Source organism: Alligator sinensis, unplaced genomic scaffold (assembly GCF_000455745.1).
Source record: "Alligator sinensis unplaced genomic scaffold, ASM45574v1 scaffold144_2, whole genome shotgun sequence".
NCBI lineage: Eukaryota > Metazoa > Chordata > Crocodylia > Alligatoridae > Alligator > Alligator sinensis.
Window position 1 is genome coordinate 4,516,410 of NW_005841872.1, and position 17,670 is coordinate 4,534,079.

The window sequence follows — 17,670 nt, forward strand, 5'->3', positions numbered from 1 at the left end:
TGAACCAAATGGGACAACTGATAATCGACACCCAGGAAAAAGCCAACCTGCTTAATGGCTACTTCTCATTGGTCTTTCATCATCCTAAAGGGACCACCCTGCCTAACATGATGTGGGACAACCAGGGTGAAGGCGTATTTATACCCAGCATCAGTGTAGACCTTGTAAAGGAACACCTTGAAACTGGACATCTTCAAGTCAGCTGGTCCTGACAGATTACACCCTAGAGTACTCAAGGAGCTGGCAGGTGTCATAGCCCAACCATTGGCAAAAATATTCAAAAATTCGTGGCGCTCAGGCGAAGTACCTGAAGACTGGAAGAAGGCCAATGTGGTACCAAAGGGCAGAAAGTAGATCCTGGGAAGTATAGGCCAATCAACTTGACCTCAATCGCTGGTAAGATTCTGGAGAAAATTATCAAAGAGACCCTTCTTGATAAACTGGCTGATGGCAACATCCTGAGGGACAGACAGCACAGTTCTGTCATGGGTAGGTCTTGCCTGACCAATCTCATCTCCTTCTATGACCAGGTGACATATCACTCGGACAAGAGAGAAGGGATTGACATCATATATCTGGACTTTAAAAAAGCCTTTGTTCTGCTGTCCTATGATCTCCTCATGGAAAAATTAGCCAACTGTGGTCTTGCCTACACCACAGTCCAATGGTTGGGAAAATGGCTCCAAGGTTAGACCCAGAGAGTAGTAGTTGATGGAAGTGAATCATTATAATGCACCGTGACCAGTGGTGTTCCCCGAGGCTCTGTCCTTGGGCCAGTTCTCTTCAACATCTTTATCAACAATGTGGACATTGGTGTCAGAAGCGCACTGGCCAAGTTCACCGATGCCACTAAACTTTGGGGCATAGCATCTGCACCTGAGGATAGGCTAGTGATTCAGGCTGACTTGGATAAGTTTAGTAAGTGGGCCTGAGCCTGATGATGTTCAGTACTGAAAAATGCAAAGTACTCCACCTTGGAAAAAAAACCCCGCAGCATGCTTATAGAATCGGCAGTGCTACGATCGCTAGCACCATGGCTGAAAGAGACTTGGGAGTCATGATTGACCACAAGGTGAACATGAGCCACCAATGTGATGTCACAGCTGGTAAAGCAAACAAAACTCTGACTTGCATCCATAGATGCTTCTCAAGTAAATCTCAGGATGTCATCTTCCCACTGTACTTGGCCTTGGTGAGGCCGCAGCTGGAGTACTGCATCCAATTCTGGGCTCCACAATTCAAAAAGGATGTGCAGAAGCTTGAGAGAGTCCAGAGGAGAGCCACACGCATGGTCAGAGGGCAAGAGAATAGGCCTTATGATGAGAGGCTGAAAGCCATGGGACTCTTCAGCCTGGAAAAGCTCAGGCTCAGGGGGGACCTGGTGGCTGCCTGTAAGTACGTAAAGGAGTGTGCATCAGGATCTGGGGGAACATCAGTTCACCAGAGAGCCCCAAGGGATAACAAGGACCAATGGTCATAAACTCGTCCATGACCATTTTAAGCTGGACATAAGGAAAAACTTCTTTACTGTCCCAGCCCCCAAGGCCTGGAATAGACTCCCTCCAGAAGTGGTGCAGGCACCTACTCTGGACTCTTTCAAGAAACGTTTGGATGCTTATCTTGCTCAGATCCTTTAACCCTAGCTGGCTTCCTGCCCCTGGGGCAGGGGGCTGGACTTGATGATCTTCAAAGTTCATTCCAGTCCTAATGTCTATGAACTCTATGAAATTGTGCATTATAACTGGTAACTTTGTACAGCTTTATTTAAGAAATGTACTTTATCAGACAAGCCCAGCCAGATAGCTGAATTAATCCTATAGCTGCTGTACAATAGGACTACTGTGTATTTTCCATAACATTTTCTGACAAAAGGCCAAGTTTCACCAAGATTAATATAGCTTGACTCTTGGCTTACCTCATCCAGAGCTTAATGAAATAAATTGGAAAGGTCTGGCATTATGCCCAAGTCAGTATGCATCTGTGTAAGAGGTAATGAGATTTTGCTGCAAAGAACATTAATATATCATGCTTGATTTATAGTCCAGCTTAGCAGGTGTCTAACTCTGTAGCCCCACCTTTTGGTGTATGTATGACAGCAAGCAGATTGTGGTGGTTCTTTAACTCGCAAAATTTCCTGCAAAGAAGTCAGAAGAATGTTCTTCAACCAAAATCCTGAGGTCTTAATTCTATGTTTTCCTGGCTATAACTGAGGACGTAACTCCTTCCTAAAATAGAATAGGGGAAATTCTCCCTTTCCTGTAGATATTTACTATGTTATCAACAGCTACCATGGAAACAGAGACCTGAAGTCAGAAATTCTCAGATAAATAGTGAGCAAGCTATTTTTTAGAAATATAAAGATATTAATGTATTTGTATTTTTAATCCTTATCATTATTTGCTAATGAGTCTGATGATTAAATCATTTCAAGATGGATTTTTTTTTAAAAGAGATTTATAATCTTTCTCTAATATGGGCAGCAAGTTTTCCTCTTTAGTGGTTGCTACAGTAATGAAAGATATCACTACATTGCCCCATTGTTCTTTAGTTTGTGGCTCAGTGTTTAAATCCTAAGAACAAATGCTAGTTTGAGTTTAAAACAGGGGCAGACAAAATACAGCCCGTGGGCCAGATGCGGCCCACCAGGCGATTTCATCTGGACCACAGGCGGGTGCCTACCAATTCACTATATCAAGCCCAGCCACCAACTGCCACTGCTGTGCTTGCATGGAGCTGAGCCCTGGTCACTTCCACAGGAGCAGTGCATGCTGCACAACCACCCTCAGCCATGGAGTGGCCTGAACCTGGCCCCATAGGTAGGGAAGCTGCAGCAGACTTGAGTATAAAGTCCCAAAATTCTGGCTAGCAAAAACAAGGATACTCCCATATCTTATTCTTCGTAGCTGGAGCTTATTCTTGCTCAAGAAGCAGGAAACAAAGGTTCTATGCCCCTTTACCTAGTGTGGGCTTTGAACTTGTATCTCTTATGCTCAGTAGGAGGCTTATGCATTCATACTGCGTGGGGACTAGGATCATAAACTGCGTAAGTGCTAAAAATGGTAGTTTCACAGCTGGAAAAATGCCATTTGGTTGCACAAAATGAAATAGGACTCTACCCTGTCCGCCCAAGAAGAAAAAAGTTACTAATTCCTTAAAATGGAGGGCAACAAAATGAAGTGATTCTGAAGAGTCAATGAACAAAAGATTTTGACTGAGAGAAATAATCTGAAGTAAGCAACAAGGCAGCACCATTTGTGGATAATACAAAACTAAATCAAAATGTAATCAAGCAAACAATGACTGTATTCCAGAATGAACTCTTGCAGAAAAATGATAAAGGACAGAAACAGCCTCACACCAATGAGGGAACACTTTTCACAAAGCAAGCACTCCATCTCTGATCTCTCAGTTCTTGTCCTCAAAGGAAATCTACACAATACCTTTCAAAGATGAGCCTGGGAACAAATTCTTAACTTTACTGGGCATCAAAAAGCATGGACTTAACAGAGAAATAGGTTATAATGAGCCATGAAACCCATCTCTGAATTCTTCCTCTGTTAACTTCTCATTGCTCCAGAGGTGAGAACCAGGGATCCTGATTTTCTCTGATTTAAAAAATCCCCAATTTTCAGTTAAAAAAAAAGTAACCCCAAATCCACATTTTCGCCATGGTTTAAATGAAACACCACTGGTATATAGAGGAGGAGGAGGAGCAAGCTACAGGCTGGGGTTTGCCCAACCTAAGCTGGAGAAGGGAGGGTGAGGGGGTCATGAGGCAGGGGCACTCCATTCCACCCAAACCCTCTCCAGCTCAGGCCAGGCAAACCCCAGCCCACAGCTTGCTCCCTTCCTGCAGACAGCACCAGGGGCAGGAGCTGCATCAGCCCAGCTCCAATCATATGACAGATTGACCCTAGGGAGCAGAAGTTCCCTAAGGTCCCTGAAAGTGGAGCACCTTCATCTGATCCCTCATTTGGCGAGGGTTAAATTGTCACACAATCAACCACTTTTCAAATGCTCTGCAGCTAGGCACCTGTGTAATGGCACAGCTGTAGAGCACTTTCAGGGGGCTGATTGTACAACAAACGTAACTTCTGTATGTACCTCTGGTGGAAAGCAGAGCGGATTTAATTGCCACAAGAAATGTTTAAGGCCAACAGCTGCTGGATATCACAGACCTTCAGGTTTATGAGAATAAATCAACCTATGACAGTGAACAGGAAAAATAATATTCCCTAAGGGTGAAATATCCCATAACTACTTACTGCAGGATTTCTTGCACCTTTCTCTGAGCCCTGAAACTTTGCACCCCAGAGTCCAGACACTGAGCAGATGGGCTCAGGAGCCTATTTGAGTTATGCTTTCATTGTGGGAGGTGGGGGGAGGTAGAAAGCCCAAGAACAGACATCTCTGCCCAGATAGAAGTGGCTGCTAGCACCCTTGAGCTCCCATATTTCTCATCCATATGCTGCCTGTAATGTCCTGGTACCAGCTTATTATCTAATGTACTGCTACCCTGAATGGAACAGTTAACCACGGGTTAACCTTGTACAAAGAGGGTTTTATCAGTAAAAGAGCCTGATAAAGATTGCCAAGCAAAAAGGGGTTTTTTTGGAGCCCCTCTTTGAAAGCCCCAGATGAAATGATGGTCACCTCCAGACGCTCCACTTATCTATCTCTTTGCCTAGTAAATTGAAATTCCCATATAGATCAAAACATTCAAGACATCAGAAGCAACAAGTAAAATCACAGTCCCAGTTCTCCAAAATCTCCAAACACCTTGGTTTTCCATGACACATGTTCAGTGGAAAAAAGGTGGGTGTTGCTAAGCAGAACACTGAAATGGCTGAACCCCAAACTAAGGGTTGCTGAATAGCAGGAAATTAGCTTGAACAGCAGTAAGAGCCCTGCTCTTTACATTTCCATTCCTCCATATCCCTGTAACTGCCCCTCCTGTAAAAGCTTGGTGTGTCTGATGACCCTGGAAACCCATGATCCACCCAGGGATGCAGATAATACAGCACCTAGCAGAACAATGACCAGACCTGTCATGACGTTTCATCACAACAAACACACCAAACCCAGAAGAAACAGGGGGGTGGGAAATGTGGCTGTGAGATCCCCATTTTTTTAATAGGTCCCATTAGCACCACCCATCTTATACAAACTTGGCAGTTTTGGGTTTTTTGGGATTACCCCTGAAATCTGTCAAGCTCTCAATGGTATACAGGTGGGTGCAGAGCAGAAGACTGAATGAAAGAACCCTGATTCAACCCTTCCCCCACCCAAACCAAGTAGGCCCCCAGGAGCACAGTTCACTGATTGATAGTTTGGACATTGTTGCTGGGAGGTCAGAGGGGGAGTGTGCTTGAAGGGCCAGCAGCAATTCCTTTTAAATCAAACTGCATTGCAGGCAGTGAATTTCGTGTGTTATTGGCAGCAAGCCGTTAAGACCTATCATTCTAGACAATTCAGTCATGTAGAGAACAATTTGGGGCAGACTAAGGATTTCAATGGTGTTCTGTTAGAAAAGGTCACGTGAGCAGATTGGTGTGACAGTTCACACCTGTATAGATATGCATTGCTAAGCAGTGCTAAAACACAATTCACACCTGTATAGATATGGATATGTTGCAAGTCAGCCCTGCACAGAAAGGTTCCATACAAACATCTATATAACTGCTCTCAGCCATGGACAGAAAGCATCTGGCAACTCTGGTCAGAGCATAGCAAGCCCTCTCTCAGTGACTCATTTTGGCCCCAAAAATATACTTGATGGAAGCATAAAAGAAGCAGCAATGTCTGCCGGACTTGGAGGAGTAGCCAGATACATCTCAAAGCTGTGGCCCCAGCTGGGACTACAATGAACTGAAGGATTTGACTGATATTTGGAGGGAATGAAAGGTTCTGGCACTGCTGGAAAATCAATAAAATAAACCAGTCTATGCATCCATTGCTGAGCAAATGAAGGAGCGTGGCCACAATCATGCCTGGGTCCAGTGCCACAGCAAGATGAAGGCCCTGAAATGTGCTTTCCATTGGGCCAAGGACCAGAATTCTCATTCAGGGGCTGGACGCACAGTAGTCTCATTCTATGATAAGCTGTACAGCATCCTTGCGAAGGATGCAGGAAACACCTGCCTCCAACCCTTCAGTATGAAGGGGTGTGGGGAGGGGGACAGGAGACCACAGTGTCACCTAGCCAGCAAGAGTCCACAGACTGTTCTGCTATTGGAGCAGGTGGTGTGATATGCATTGTGCAGCGTTCAGGCCAACAGTCAGAGGCAGGGGGTGCATGCTTGCATCAGCTACAGGACACAGAGAGCCGAGACAAAGTTGTCCTAACAACGACCCCACTCTTCCTGGGGTCTTTTTTGAATAACTCACAGGAGGAAGATGACACGTTAGACTCCATGATCATACTGAGCCTGGACTTGTTTGTCATGCCAGAAATTCCCAAGACCCATAGATCGCTGCTGGTGTCAGAGACACCTGAGGTTCCACAGCCTGGGACTTGTGAGTTACAGGGAAGGGGATTAGATTGGTTTGGACCCCCCACCCCTCCCACTCAGTATAGAGAGAGAGGTGGGAGGGAAGCAATTCAAAATGTTATTGAGCAGTCCATGTCCCCGGAGCTGGGTGGACACTGGCCTCTCACAGGCTGAGGAAGGTGTTGACACTGGCAGTGATGTCCTTCCCAGCAGCAAGGGGCAGGGACGTGTAGTGCTGCAACAGGTACCTCTCCAGCCGGCGGTGAAGGTTGCATGGCAGCCCAGGCTTACCCCATGTGCTGTCATAACTCAGGGTCCCAAACCAAGAGCACAGATGTGCCCAGGGAACCAGCAGGATCAGGGCGTAGTGGCTCAGGCACCCCTCCACCTGCACAAACAGGTCATCACACACCATGCGGGGAACACACTGCAGGGGCACACTCAGGGCAGAGCTGTGGTATGTGGGGGGGGGGGCAGCCCTGTGGCTCCTCCACAGAGAGGCCCCCTGGGGGAGGGCGGGGGCACAGCCAGGCCCACACCTGAGTTGTATGGGAGCCTCACACACCCCAAACCTGGGTGCTGTGGGCTGGATGGCAGCGCAGCAGCGGCAGAGCAGCTGGCCTGAAGGGAAGGGGTGGCAGCGGGGTCTGTTGCTGTGGCAATTGGGAAGAGGGCAATGGAGGCAGGCTGCCTGCCACCAACACACAGTGGGCTGCCAGCCCCAGAGACTTAAGCAGGGATGGATGGCTCAGCCACCAGCTGCCTGAGCACAGCCCTGCCCATCTGAACAGCTTACCATGTTCCCTGAGCACCTGCACACTGCTGACCTCCGATCTGAGGCCAGGCAGTGCAGGGCCCCTGGTGCAGAGCATCTTTGCAATGTTGTAAACTCACACAAAAGGCTTCTGTCTCTTGTCTGTTCAAGGCCAACATCTGGATGCAGTGGAGAGGCTGCAGAGCCCTGTGGGAATGCTGAAGCCACGTAGCCCACCCAAGGGCGGGAGCTTTCAAGGCCCGGGATTTTATTATTGTGACCAGAGAAAGACACATTGGACAAACCAAGGCTGGTTGGTGGTGGGGTGGCCCAGAGTTTGCTAAGGTGGGGAGCGCTAGTTGGGCAGATCCTCTGACCACATCAAGTTAACCAAGGGTCATAGATTCATAGGTGCTAGGGCCGGAAGGGACCTTAACAGATCATTGAGTCTGACCCCCTGCATAGGCAAGAGAGAGTGCTGGGGTCAGATGACCCCAGCCAGATGCCTATCCAGCCAGATACCTATCCAGCCTTCTGGGCACTGCGGGGGTCAACAAACAACTTCCCCCTGCAACCTTGCACAAAGTAGCAACCCCTCCATTCACAGTCCCCCCTATTAAACAGAGAGAGGGAGAGAGAGAGAGAGCATGAAGTGAAAAATCCAACAAAGCAGGTAGAAACCTTTATTTACAACCAACAAAATTTTTTAAAAAGGAAACAGACCACAGAACAACTCTTTTAAGATATCAATTCATAATCAGTATGAATGACCATGAATTACTATAATGGTGCATGAATAGTTAAAAAACACAATGACAATAATGGTGCCATTACTATAACAATTACTATAATGGCCCACTTACCAGAATAATACATGAATTGTGAAAAAAAAAATCAATAATCAACTTTAACTAAAAGAACGTGACCCTAAGATGGACTTTCCTTCAGAGCTTGACAGAGAACGATGGGAGCATAGAGCATGGATCTGTGCCTGCTGTTGCTGCTTCCCTGCAGAGGTAAGTGCAGGACCGGGGCCGACAATCAGCAGGCATAGGATCATTACCAGTACGCCGTCAGTATTTGCTGGTCCTGCTGGGTCTCTGAATGCCTCGTGGACTCAGAGCTGCTGGTCCTGCTGGGTCTCTGAATGCCTCGTGTACTCAGATCGGTTCCTTTAGTGCTGGACAGCCATGATGCTTCTCATAGCATGATGGATCTGTCTGACCAGCTCACACAGCCACTGCTCACATTCCCTGAGGGCAAGCACCGGCCTGTCAGTTTGCACATCAGCTGCCGCCTGCCTTGGTTGCCCGTGTGTCTTTGGTGGAAGCTGAAAATCATGAAATGCAGGAAATAAAAGGTGCTTGCTGCTATAAAAAGACACAATCTGCAGCTCTTGTGAGTGGAAAAGAAGTGTTCAGACCAAAATGACCAAGAAGGAGTGCCTGGTTGCAGGGGAGTAGCAGACCCTGAGTGGCTGTAAATAAGTGTGATCCCACAGCAAACAAGCCCACCTCCCCACCTTCACCTCACAGCCCAGCCTAATCACAGCTCCCAGTTCAGGTGACAGGTGACTGTAAGGTTCAATAGGGCTTCACATGCCCGCTGTGAAGGTCAAGCTGCTTAGTCTTTCCTCGGAGGAACTGGCAGGTGACATGACTGGCACCCCTCTGCTGTCTTCTCCACTGAAGTCCCTGGATCCCCTGGAATTCACAGTGGTGGTTGGTGAAGGGTCCACAGGTGAGGATGCCCCGGAGGCCTCAGAACCTCAGTGTTCATGCTGATCCACTACCTCCATTAGTGTCTGGTGGCACCTGTAGTGGGCCATGTCATTCAGTGGGGTGCCCTGCCACTGCTTTCATGACATCCCTGCAGAAGGCAGCCCAGAGGATTTTTGCCTTGATCCAACACTGAATCAGAGTCCTGCTGTGCCCCTGCTCTGCCATTCTCCTTGCAACATCAAGGTATGTGTACCATTTGGCCCGTGACCTGCAGATGAACTGGGACACATCCTCAGGGCCCCCCAGCACCTGCACCAGGCTCTTTGTTTTGGCAAAGGTCCAATCGGACCTACACCTATGCCAAAACAATGTCTGCTCCGTTCTCCACTGAACATCAGACATCACAGATCAATAAGGGGTACCCTGGGGAGTTGTGCACTCAATGTATAGGTCTTGAAGTTACCTGGCCAAGGGAAGTTCATCCCCTCTCACCCTGTTGTTTCTGGGCAACATTTGGATGGCAGACATGCTCTGCAACTGTTGCAACTTTTGGCATCAGTGAGAGGTGTTCACCTATGGGACTGACCCCCATTAATCCCTGTCCATGCATAGCACAACAGCAGGCTAAACAGTGACCCATGTGTGAAGACACTGCTCCCAGGGGGCCCTGACCAACTGACTGACCAGCTCTCCAGAAGCCCACCTACCCCCTCCCCAATGTGAGGCAGGCACAAGGCTCAGGTCTGGCTTATGCCTCAAGCTTGAGTCCACCAAGGTGAACCAGAAAAAGCGTCCGCTCTCCTGGAACTGCAGGTCAGCTGTGTGTTGGGGGTGGGGAAGGGCCTTCACACTGAAAAAAAAGTGTTATAATGCCTGAAGGCTAGTATGTGTCATCCTGAGACTGGGCACCCGTTGACTGCTTTTAATGGCAAGGAAAACCAAGTTTGGCAGCCCACATAAAGCAGGCCATCGGTTATCAAGTCCATGCATTAACCCTGAACCCCAAACTAGGGGAACAGGATACATCTTTCACCAGCACAGGTCATTTTTATTCCATAGAGTGGTTTCTATAATTATTCTGAGGGGGTCAAGGTACACCACACACCACATTATTCCTGCTAATGGAGAAGGGAACACATACAACAGACACTAGTCAATCTTCAAAAGAGGATGACCCTGATCTGCAACCCCCCACAACACACCCTGGGGACCTTTGGACACCCACCACACCAAGTGAAATAGGAGATGACAACCACAGATCAGTTTCTTTGAATTCTTTATTTAATAAAATATGGTCATCAGAAGATTGATTCATATTGGGCTCTGCAGCTACACCTGGTGTCCTAAAGCATTCATTGCACACAAGTACATGCAAAAAGGGGACCACTACACAAAAATTGTAGTGACACCCAATGATCAAAAGGTGTTCATTACACATCAGTGAATTCCCATGTATTATAATCCCACAGATTAATGGCTGCAACGTTGCAAGTTGCAACATTACAAACTAAACTACATCAGGAGGTAATTTAGTTTGAAATTAAGTAAATTCATTGAAAACCCCCAAAACTCCCGTACGTGTAACATGTGGGGCCATTAAGCCATACAAAGGGAAATCTCCATCACATGTACATTGTCTGGGCATCATGTGTACAAGTACCCTAGGAGAAGATAACACAACTCAGAGCTATCTGTGAACATTTTCTGTGATTTTTTTCCTGAAAGGAGCTGGTCAGGGACACTTGTAAAAATGTAGTGACTTTCGGGAAGTAAACACTACAGATATCAGACTAACCAATAAAATAGCTGGGTAGCCTTTAATTTGATAGGGAAATTGTCATGGGACCAAAGGATGGCTGTGTTACCCCTAAGGCCCCTCTACCGTGCCAATTTGGCCTGCTGGGCACCCTCTCGCCTGCCATGTCTTTGATGGAAATATAAAAATAGGGAGGCTGCCTTTAAGTCCTCTTGGACACGGTTTGATGGACTCTCTGAACCCCATGGGTTCCTGGACCCCTTGTGGGTCCCATTTCACAATGGGCATTTTGGGGGCACCCTAGCCTTATGGGCTATATGCATGACTCCAACCGCCCCTTTACCACACCCCAAGCATTGCAGATGGTATTGATGTTGTCAGGTCTGGGCCTTGCTATGAATTGGCCCCCTTGTCCTCTCTGGGCTCTCCGCAGCCCTGTCTCTGCGCCTTGGCTCTCCGCAGCCCTAGAGTCGCACCCTCTCCGGCGCTGGGGTCCCCATGCTGCGGTGGGCCCCCAATGAGGCCTCTTCCTTCTCCATATAGCCTCACCCAAACCAGCAGTCTTATAAAGCTACAACCAAACATAAGCCCCTGGGCTATAACATAACACCCACTGCATAAGGTGTGCTCTGCCCCCTTTCTATTACTGGAAGCAGAACTTAGTCAAGCCTCTTCCCTTCACTTACTCCACAAGGGCTCCTTCCCTCTTCTCTAGCTCCAGCCTGGGGTTTATATGGGCCCAGGACCCACCCCCTTCTGGTCAGCTGACCATATGCAGGTGCAGGCTAATTTGCCCTCTGGCTTGTTGCCCTGGTAACCTACACCTGGGCTTCTGTCTCCCTCTTTGGGCCCTCTCCCAGGCAGTTTCTGCTCTTCTAGGAGCAGGGCACCTTAGTGCCCTGCGACAGAAATATTATACTGTCTGATGGCATGCTGATGAGCGTAATAAGCAATAATAAACTCAATTAGTCCTGCACATTATGCATATAAAACTTTGTAGACTAATTACCAATATGTTCAAGGATCCTGCCCTTTGTCTTTAAAGGAGTTAAAGATTCCAGATCCTACACAACTCTTTGGAAAAGTTACTAATAGTTAGGAACAGGCAAAAGAACAAGCTTTCTTATGTGATTATTGTGTGTTCAGGTTCCTTTGCCGAGGCAGGGTATAATGCAAATTCAAAGGTGAAAATGAAATAAGATGAGTCTGGTATCTTTAAACTCATACAATGATTCAGGTTGAAATGATGCAAATATCCTGATGACAGTTAGCTCTGTGTCTCCATTTCCTATGGCCTAGATGGTATGCCTTCTCTAAATTTCTAGAGTTTTGCTGAGATTAGAGATTATCAGAATCATGAGTCCATGTAAGACAGAAGTGACTATGGGCGCATCCATACATGCAAGCACGTGCACTTGCAGCAGCTCAAATAGAAGTGGTGCAAATTTGAGCTGGGGCTTTTTGCCTCCGCGCACATGCTCGGACATGCACTTTGTTGTGGAGCAAATTGTGCACTTGGGGCAAAATAACCCTGCCTGGCTCCTCTCGGATCTGCAGCCAGGGGCAGCTAAAGCCTGGGGCCAGCACCTGTGCTGTCCCCAGCAGTATAAAAAACTGCCCTGTCCTGGCCCCATCCATACAAACCCTGCCCTGGCAAGCAGCTCAGGGCTACTAGCTCTCAGGAGCTTCTGGGGCCCAGCCAATTCATACCTGGGGACACTATCCCTTGTGCCAGATGGACTGCTGCAGCAACATCCCAAATCCATTTTTTTAAAATACCCCAAAATCCATGTTCTTCCACAGTTAAAACAAAAAACCACTCTATACACACACACACACACACACACACACACCTAGAGAGAGAGAGAGAGAGAGAATGAGAGAGATAGAGAGAATTTGGGTAATGCTTTATTGGTATATTTACAATGTTAAAGCAATTTGGAAGCCAACCAGTGTCTCAATCATCATGAAAATATTAATTCTAAATACCTATATGTGTTGTGTGCTTTTGGTTTTCTTCACACATGATGGGTGTGTGATGGGGGGATGTGGTGTTTGCAGAAAGAGGGTGAGAAGGGGTGTGGGGGAAGGTGGGTGGGTTTGTGTGGAGGGATGTGGGTTGGTCTGTGGGTAGCAATGGGGCAATTGCTGGGGGGACTGTGGGTGTGGGGAACCTTGTGGGAGGACTTCTCAGGAGGGGTAGGTCCCCTGGCCCCCACAGGGTGCAGTCCCCCCCCCAAAGCATATTGAATGCCCCTCCCACCCAGGACTCCAGCCCCCAGCCCCGCCCCGGCGGGCTACCGACCTTTAACAGCAGCAGCACAGGGACCGTGCGTTGAGTCCAGCCAGGTCCTGCCAGCTCTGGGGCTGCTCCTGGCACCCAGCCAGGTTGGTCTCATGGCAGCAGGACCTGGTGTGGCATGTGGGGACTGCATGCCAGGCCCAGCCAGGTCCTGGAGCCTCTCTGCAGCCTGGCTGGGCTGGGCCCATAGTGACAGGACCCGGCACAGCATGTGGGGACCATGTGCCAGGCCCAGCTGGGTTCTGGGGCTCCTCTGCAGCCTGGCCAGGCTGGGCCTATGGTGACAGGACCCGGCAGGACACACGGTCCCCACGTGCGGGGCCCAGCTGGGTCCCACTGCCCTTGGGGCCACTCTGCCAGGCGGTGGGGGAGATGTCCCCAGGGCTGCAGGGGGTGAGGACCTGGTCCAGATCCCTGCAGCACGCTAGTCCGGCTTTGCACTGGAGCAGGTCACAGGGCTTCGCGAGGTGCAGCTCCTGTGTGCACCTCCTGGAGTCCTGTGACCCACTCCAGTGCAAAGCCAGACTAGCGAGACACATGGGGCTGGGCCAGGTCCTCAACCCCCCCACCCACCCCCATAGGCACAGGGGGAAGAGGCAGGAGCTGGCCGTGGGGCCCGGCCCATGGGGACAAGACCTGGCACAGCACATGGTCCCCGTGTGCTGTGCTAGGTCCTGCTGCCCACCCGGGGCCTTCCTATAGCAGCAGCACCTGGCCCAGCCCGCAGGGACCACTTGGAGCCAAGCCAGGTCCTGACGGCCTTAGGGCTGCTCATGCCACCTGGCTGCCAGGCAGCGTGAGCTTCCCCAGGGCTGGCAGGACCCGGCTCAGCTCCGCATGGTCCCCACACACTGGGCTGAGCCAACCACGAGCTGCCCCAGGGCCAGCAGGACTCGGCTCAGCTCCTTATGGTCCCTGCGCACCGGGCCGGGCCGGGGAACATGAGCCACCTGGGGCCAGCAGGACCTGGCTCAGATCCGTGCCGTCCCTGCATGCCGAGCCAGGTCCGGCCAGGCAGCACAAGCAGCCAGGGGACTGCGCGGCTCGTGCTGCCTGGCCCAGCCCGGCAGGCAGGGACTGCCCAGAGCCAAGCCAGGTCCTGCCAGCAGCCACGTGGCCTGAGCAGCCCCAGGGCCGGCAGGACCTGGCTCAGCTCTGCGTGGTCCCCACGTGCCGTGCCAGGCCAGGTCCTGCTGCTATAGGAAGGGACCACCCGGGCGGCAGGACCCAGCACAGCATTCAGGGACCGCGTGCAGTGCCAGGTCTTGTCACCATGGACCAGGCCCCAGGGCTGGCTCCCACCTCTGCTCCCTGTGCCTGCAGGGGGGTGAGGACCTGGCCCATCCCCATGTGGCTCGCTAATCCGGCTTTGCACCAGAGCGGGTCACAGGGCTCCAGGAAGTGTAGCTCCTGTGCGCGCCTCCCGGAGCTGTGCAACCGACTCCGGTGCAAAGCCAGACTAGCGAGCCGCAGGGATCTGGGCCAGGTCCTCACCCCCCACAGTCCCGGGGACATCCCCCCTGCCATTCCCCAACCCCTTCCCCATATCCCGCTGCCACCCCTCACCCACCCACACCCATGAAGCACCCTCCTCTCAACTTACCTTGGACAGCGCTGGGGGCAGCAGGAACACCAAAAGACATGCTCTGGCCAAAACCAAAGCATCTCTTTTGGAGGACTGGCTCTGGGCACGGTCTTGAACCATGCCTTGCTCGAGTCTTTTGCAAAGCATTTTTTTTAGACCCCTGGATATCCTGGGGTCTAATTTTCTCCCTGCGCTGCAAACTTTTTCTCGTTCCCACACATGCCTCTTGCCCCACCTCAAAGAGGTTTGAGACGGGGCAAGAGGCACATGCACGCTCGTCTGGACGCATCCTATGATAGAATGTCAAAAACTTGAGAGACTAGCAGAGGTGGTATCTGTCTCATCTGCTGAGAAACTGTAGCATCTTTTCTAACCTGATTTGCACTTCACGTTTCCTACCAAAACTCTGCTGCTTCTACATAAACAGATAGCAATGACAGCTGAGATTGTGGCAGCATTTGTATGTGAATTTTTATGAATGTATATGTGTGTGAGAGATATTTCATATATATAAAATGGTATTTCCTACTTAATGGACAATGTAGCTTTAAATTAAGACTTGGGTGAGATCATCATATGTATTTTGTTTTTTAAATGGACCACGTATAGCAATCAGCCTCACTCTTTTCAAGCAGGGGGAAAAATCACAAAGCACATTCATAGAATAATTCACAAAGGAAATTTCAAACCAGAAGGCAGGTACGAAGAAAGAGCATAGCTTATTAATTTGAAGAGAATTGTGGCAGGAAAGGAGAAACAATATTTTTTTCATGAGAACGTGCAAAAATATCTTGAAATTTAGCCTGTGCCTTTTTGAAAAGAAAAAAGACAAAAAAAGAAAATGAGAAGAATAGAAAAGAATATCCTATTTCAGGTAGACATGAATAGATGGGCCATCTTTTAGGTCACAACTCATTATCTTAATACTATATGAGAGTTTGGGGCCCAATTTTTCTATCCATTGAAGTTCATAGCAATTTGAAGAGGAGCATAAATCAAAAGCCAAGACAGTTCTGTAACAATACTTTTTAGGTACATAAAATGCTCACACGTAAGTAAAAAATAAACTTTTATTTTTAGTGTGTTGATCGTATGCTGCTGTCTCTGATTTGACAATGACACAAGCACATTCTCACAGTAAATAATATTTTCCAAACTCTTGGGGTTCTGAACAGATTCACCATGAAACCTTAGGACATGTCATTAGACTCAGTTTGCATGAAGAAAGTGTTTTACATTTCTGGTAGTGTAAGGGAGCCCTGTGTAAATAAGAATCAGGCTCCTGGTCAATCCATGCTAATAATCTGTGTAACAGGTTAAGCTACACAATCCTATAGAGTCAAAGGGCATCATACCAGTCAGATCCTGCATAGCTCTGCTTGGAAAGTGGTTAGAAAAATGCAAAGGAATACATTTGCTTACCTGATCTTTGCTTGCTGGCATCTTTGTTGAGCATTAGAGATGCTCCCTAATGTAGAGGAGTTGGGAATCAGGAGATGGTCCCCCAGTTAGGTAACAGCTATTTATAGAAAGACAATGGGCCTGTAGAAGCTAGTCTGCTATTCCACAGTAAAACTTGTTGTTTTATTCTTCTCATTCATACTTGAATGTGTTTATTGGATCCTGTGATCACTACAAGCAGGACCTAATTCAAATTCAAAACAGAAATGAAACAGTCCAACCTGGTATCTTTAGCTGATGAGCTTTGTCCTGTTTGCCAGGCACCCTGCCCGCTCTTTTGAGTGTGGCTTTGCCCTTTAGTCCTGCCATGAAAAGAAAGCCTGAAGTGAAAGTTTAAACTATTATCTCTCCGTACAGGTGGGAACCTGAAAACCATAGATCCAAGAGACCTGCTAAGACAAAATAAAATGGAGGGTGGAGAAAAAAATGGAGTCGCTATAAAGATCTGAATTTATTTTTTTTAATAAGCAGTCAAACAAATTCAGTTGTGCACTGAACTACTTCATATCAGTGCAAAGGAGAAAGCAGGATAAAGAAAGCAATGGGAACTTTTCCTCAGCAGTAATATTGTTAGAAGACGTATTAAAAGGCTGTGCAGTAACTTAGGGCAGAATCCAAATTCCCTTTACTTAGCCAAATGGCAGTTTTGCAGCTGCATAACTGCTATTTTGGGCTCTTACACACTTTTGGGATCCTATTCCACATGCAGCAGGGACATATCAGCATCTGCAGTTACTGAATATGCACAGTAGGCTGCACTCTGTCCGGGTGGGTAAGCAGCTCCATATGCTAGGCAAGTATAAGTCATGAAATTGTCACCACACCATTACAAAATATGTCCACACAGCAGGTGAAATAGGATTACAAACTATGGACCAGTGCCAGAAAAGACAATTACACAGCTGGGCAAGTCCTATTTTACAATGTCAAGTAAAACAAGATTCTGTTCTTAGATTCCTCCTTTATTAATGCAGAGAGGGGTGAATTAGTATGGAACTAATTAGAAAAGGCAAGAGATAGTAGCCATTGTACTTGTACATTGTACAAGAAGAGATTGGACAGCCACTAGTCTAGGATGATCTATGTGCAGCTATACCTACAATTCTACCATGGGTATTTCCCATGTTTCTGGGCTTTGCTGGTTGCCCCCTCCCCACACACTTTTCTGCTATGTGTGTCAGGGTGTTTGTAAGTCTCTCTCAGAGGCACTGGATATTGGCTACAGCCAGGTGCGGGGACTTTGATTGAGGTATGCCTATGCTCCTATTAGGAATAAAGCTGGCCTTTCATGGCTAGAAAGTGTTGCCTCTCCACCCAGGTTCAGACCAATCACCATACTTGAAGTCAGGAAGGAATTTTACCCCATGGGCAGATTGGTATGGACTGTGAGGGTTTATGCCTTCCTCTGCAGCAGGGAGAGCAGCCCTCTACCCCATCTCTTGAGCATAGCAACAAGACATTGGCTGTCTCAGGTTTGATGGTCACCTTGTGTAGAGTTTAAATTATGGATGAGATAGTATGGTTTGGATAGGGATGATCCTGCTTCAGGCAGAGGGTTAGACTAGATGACCTATGGAGGTCCCTTCCAACCCTATTTCTC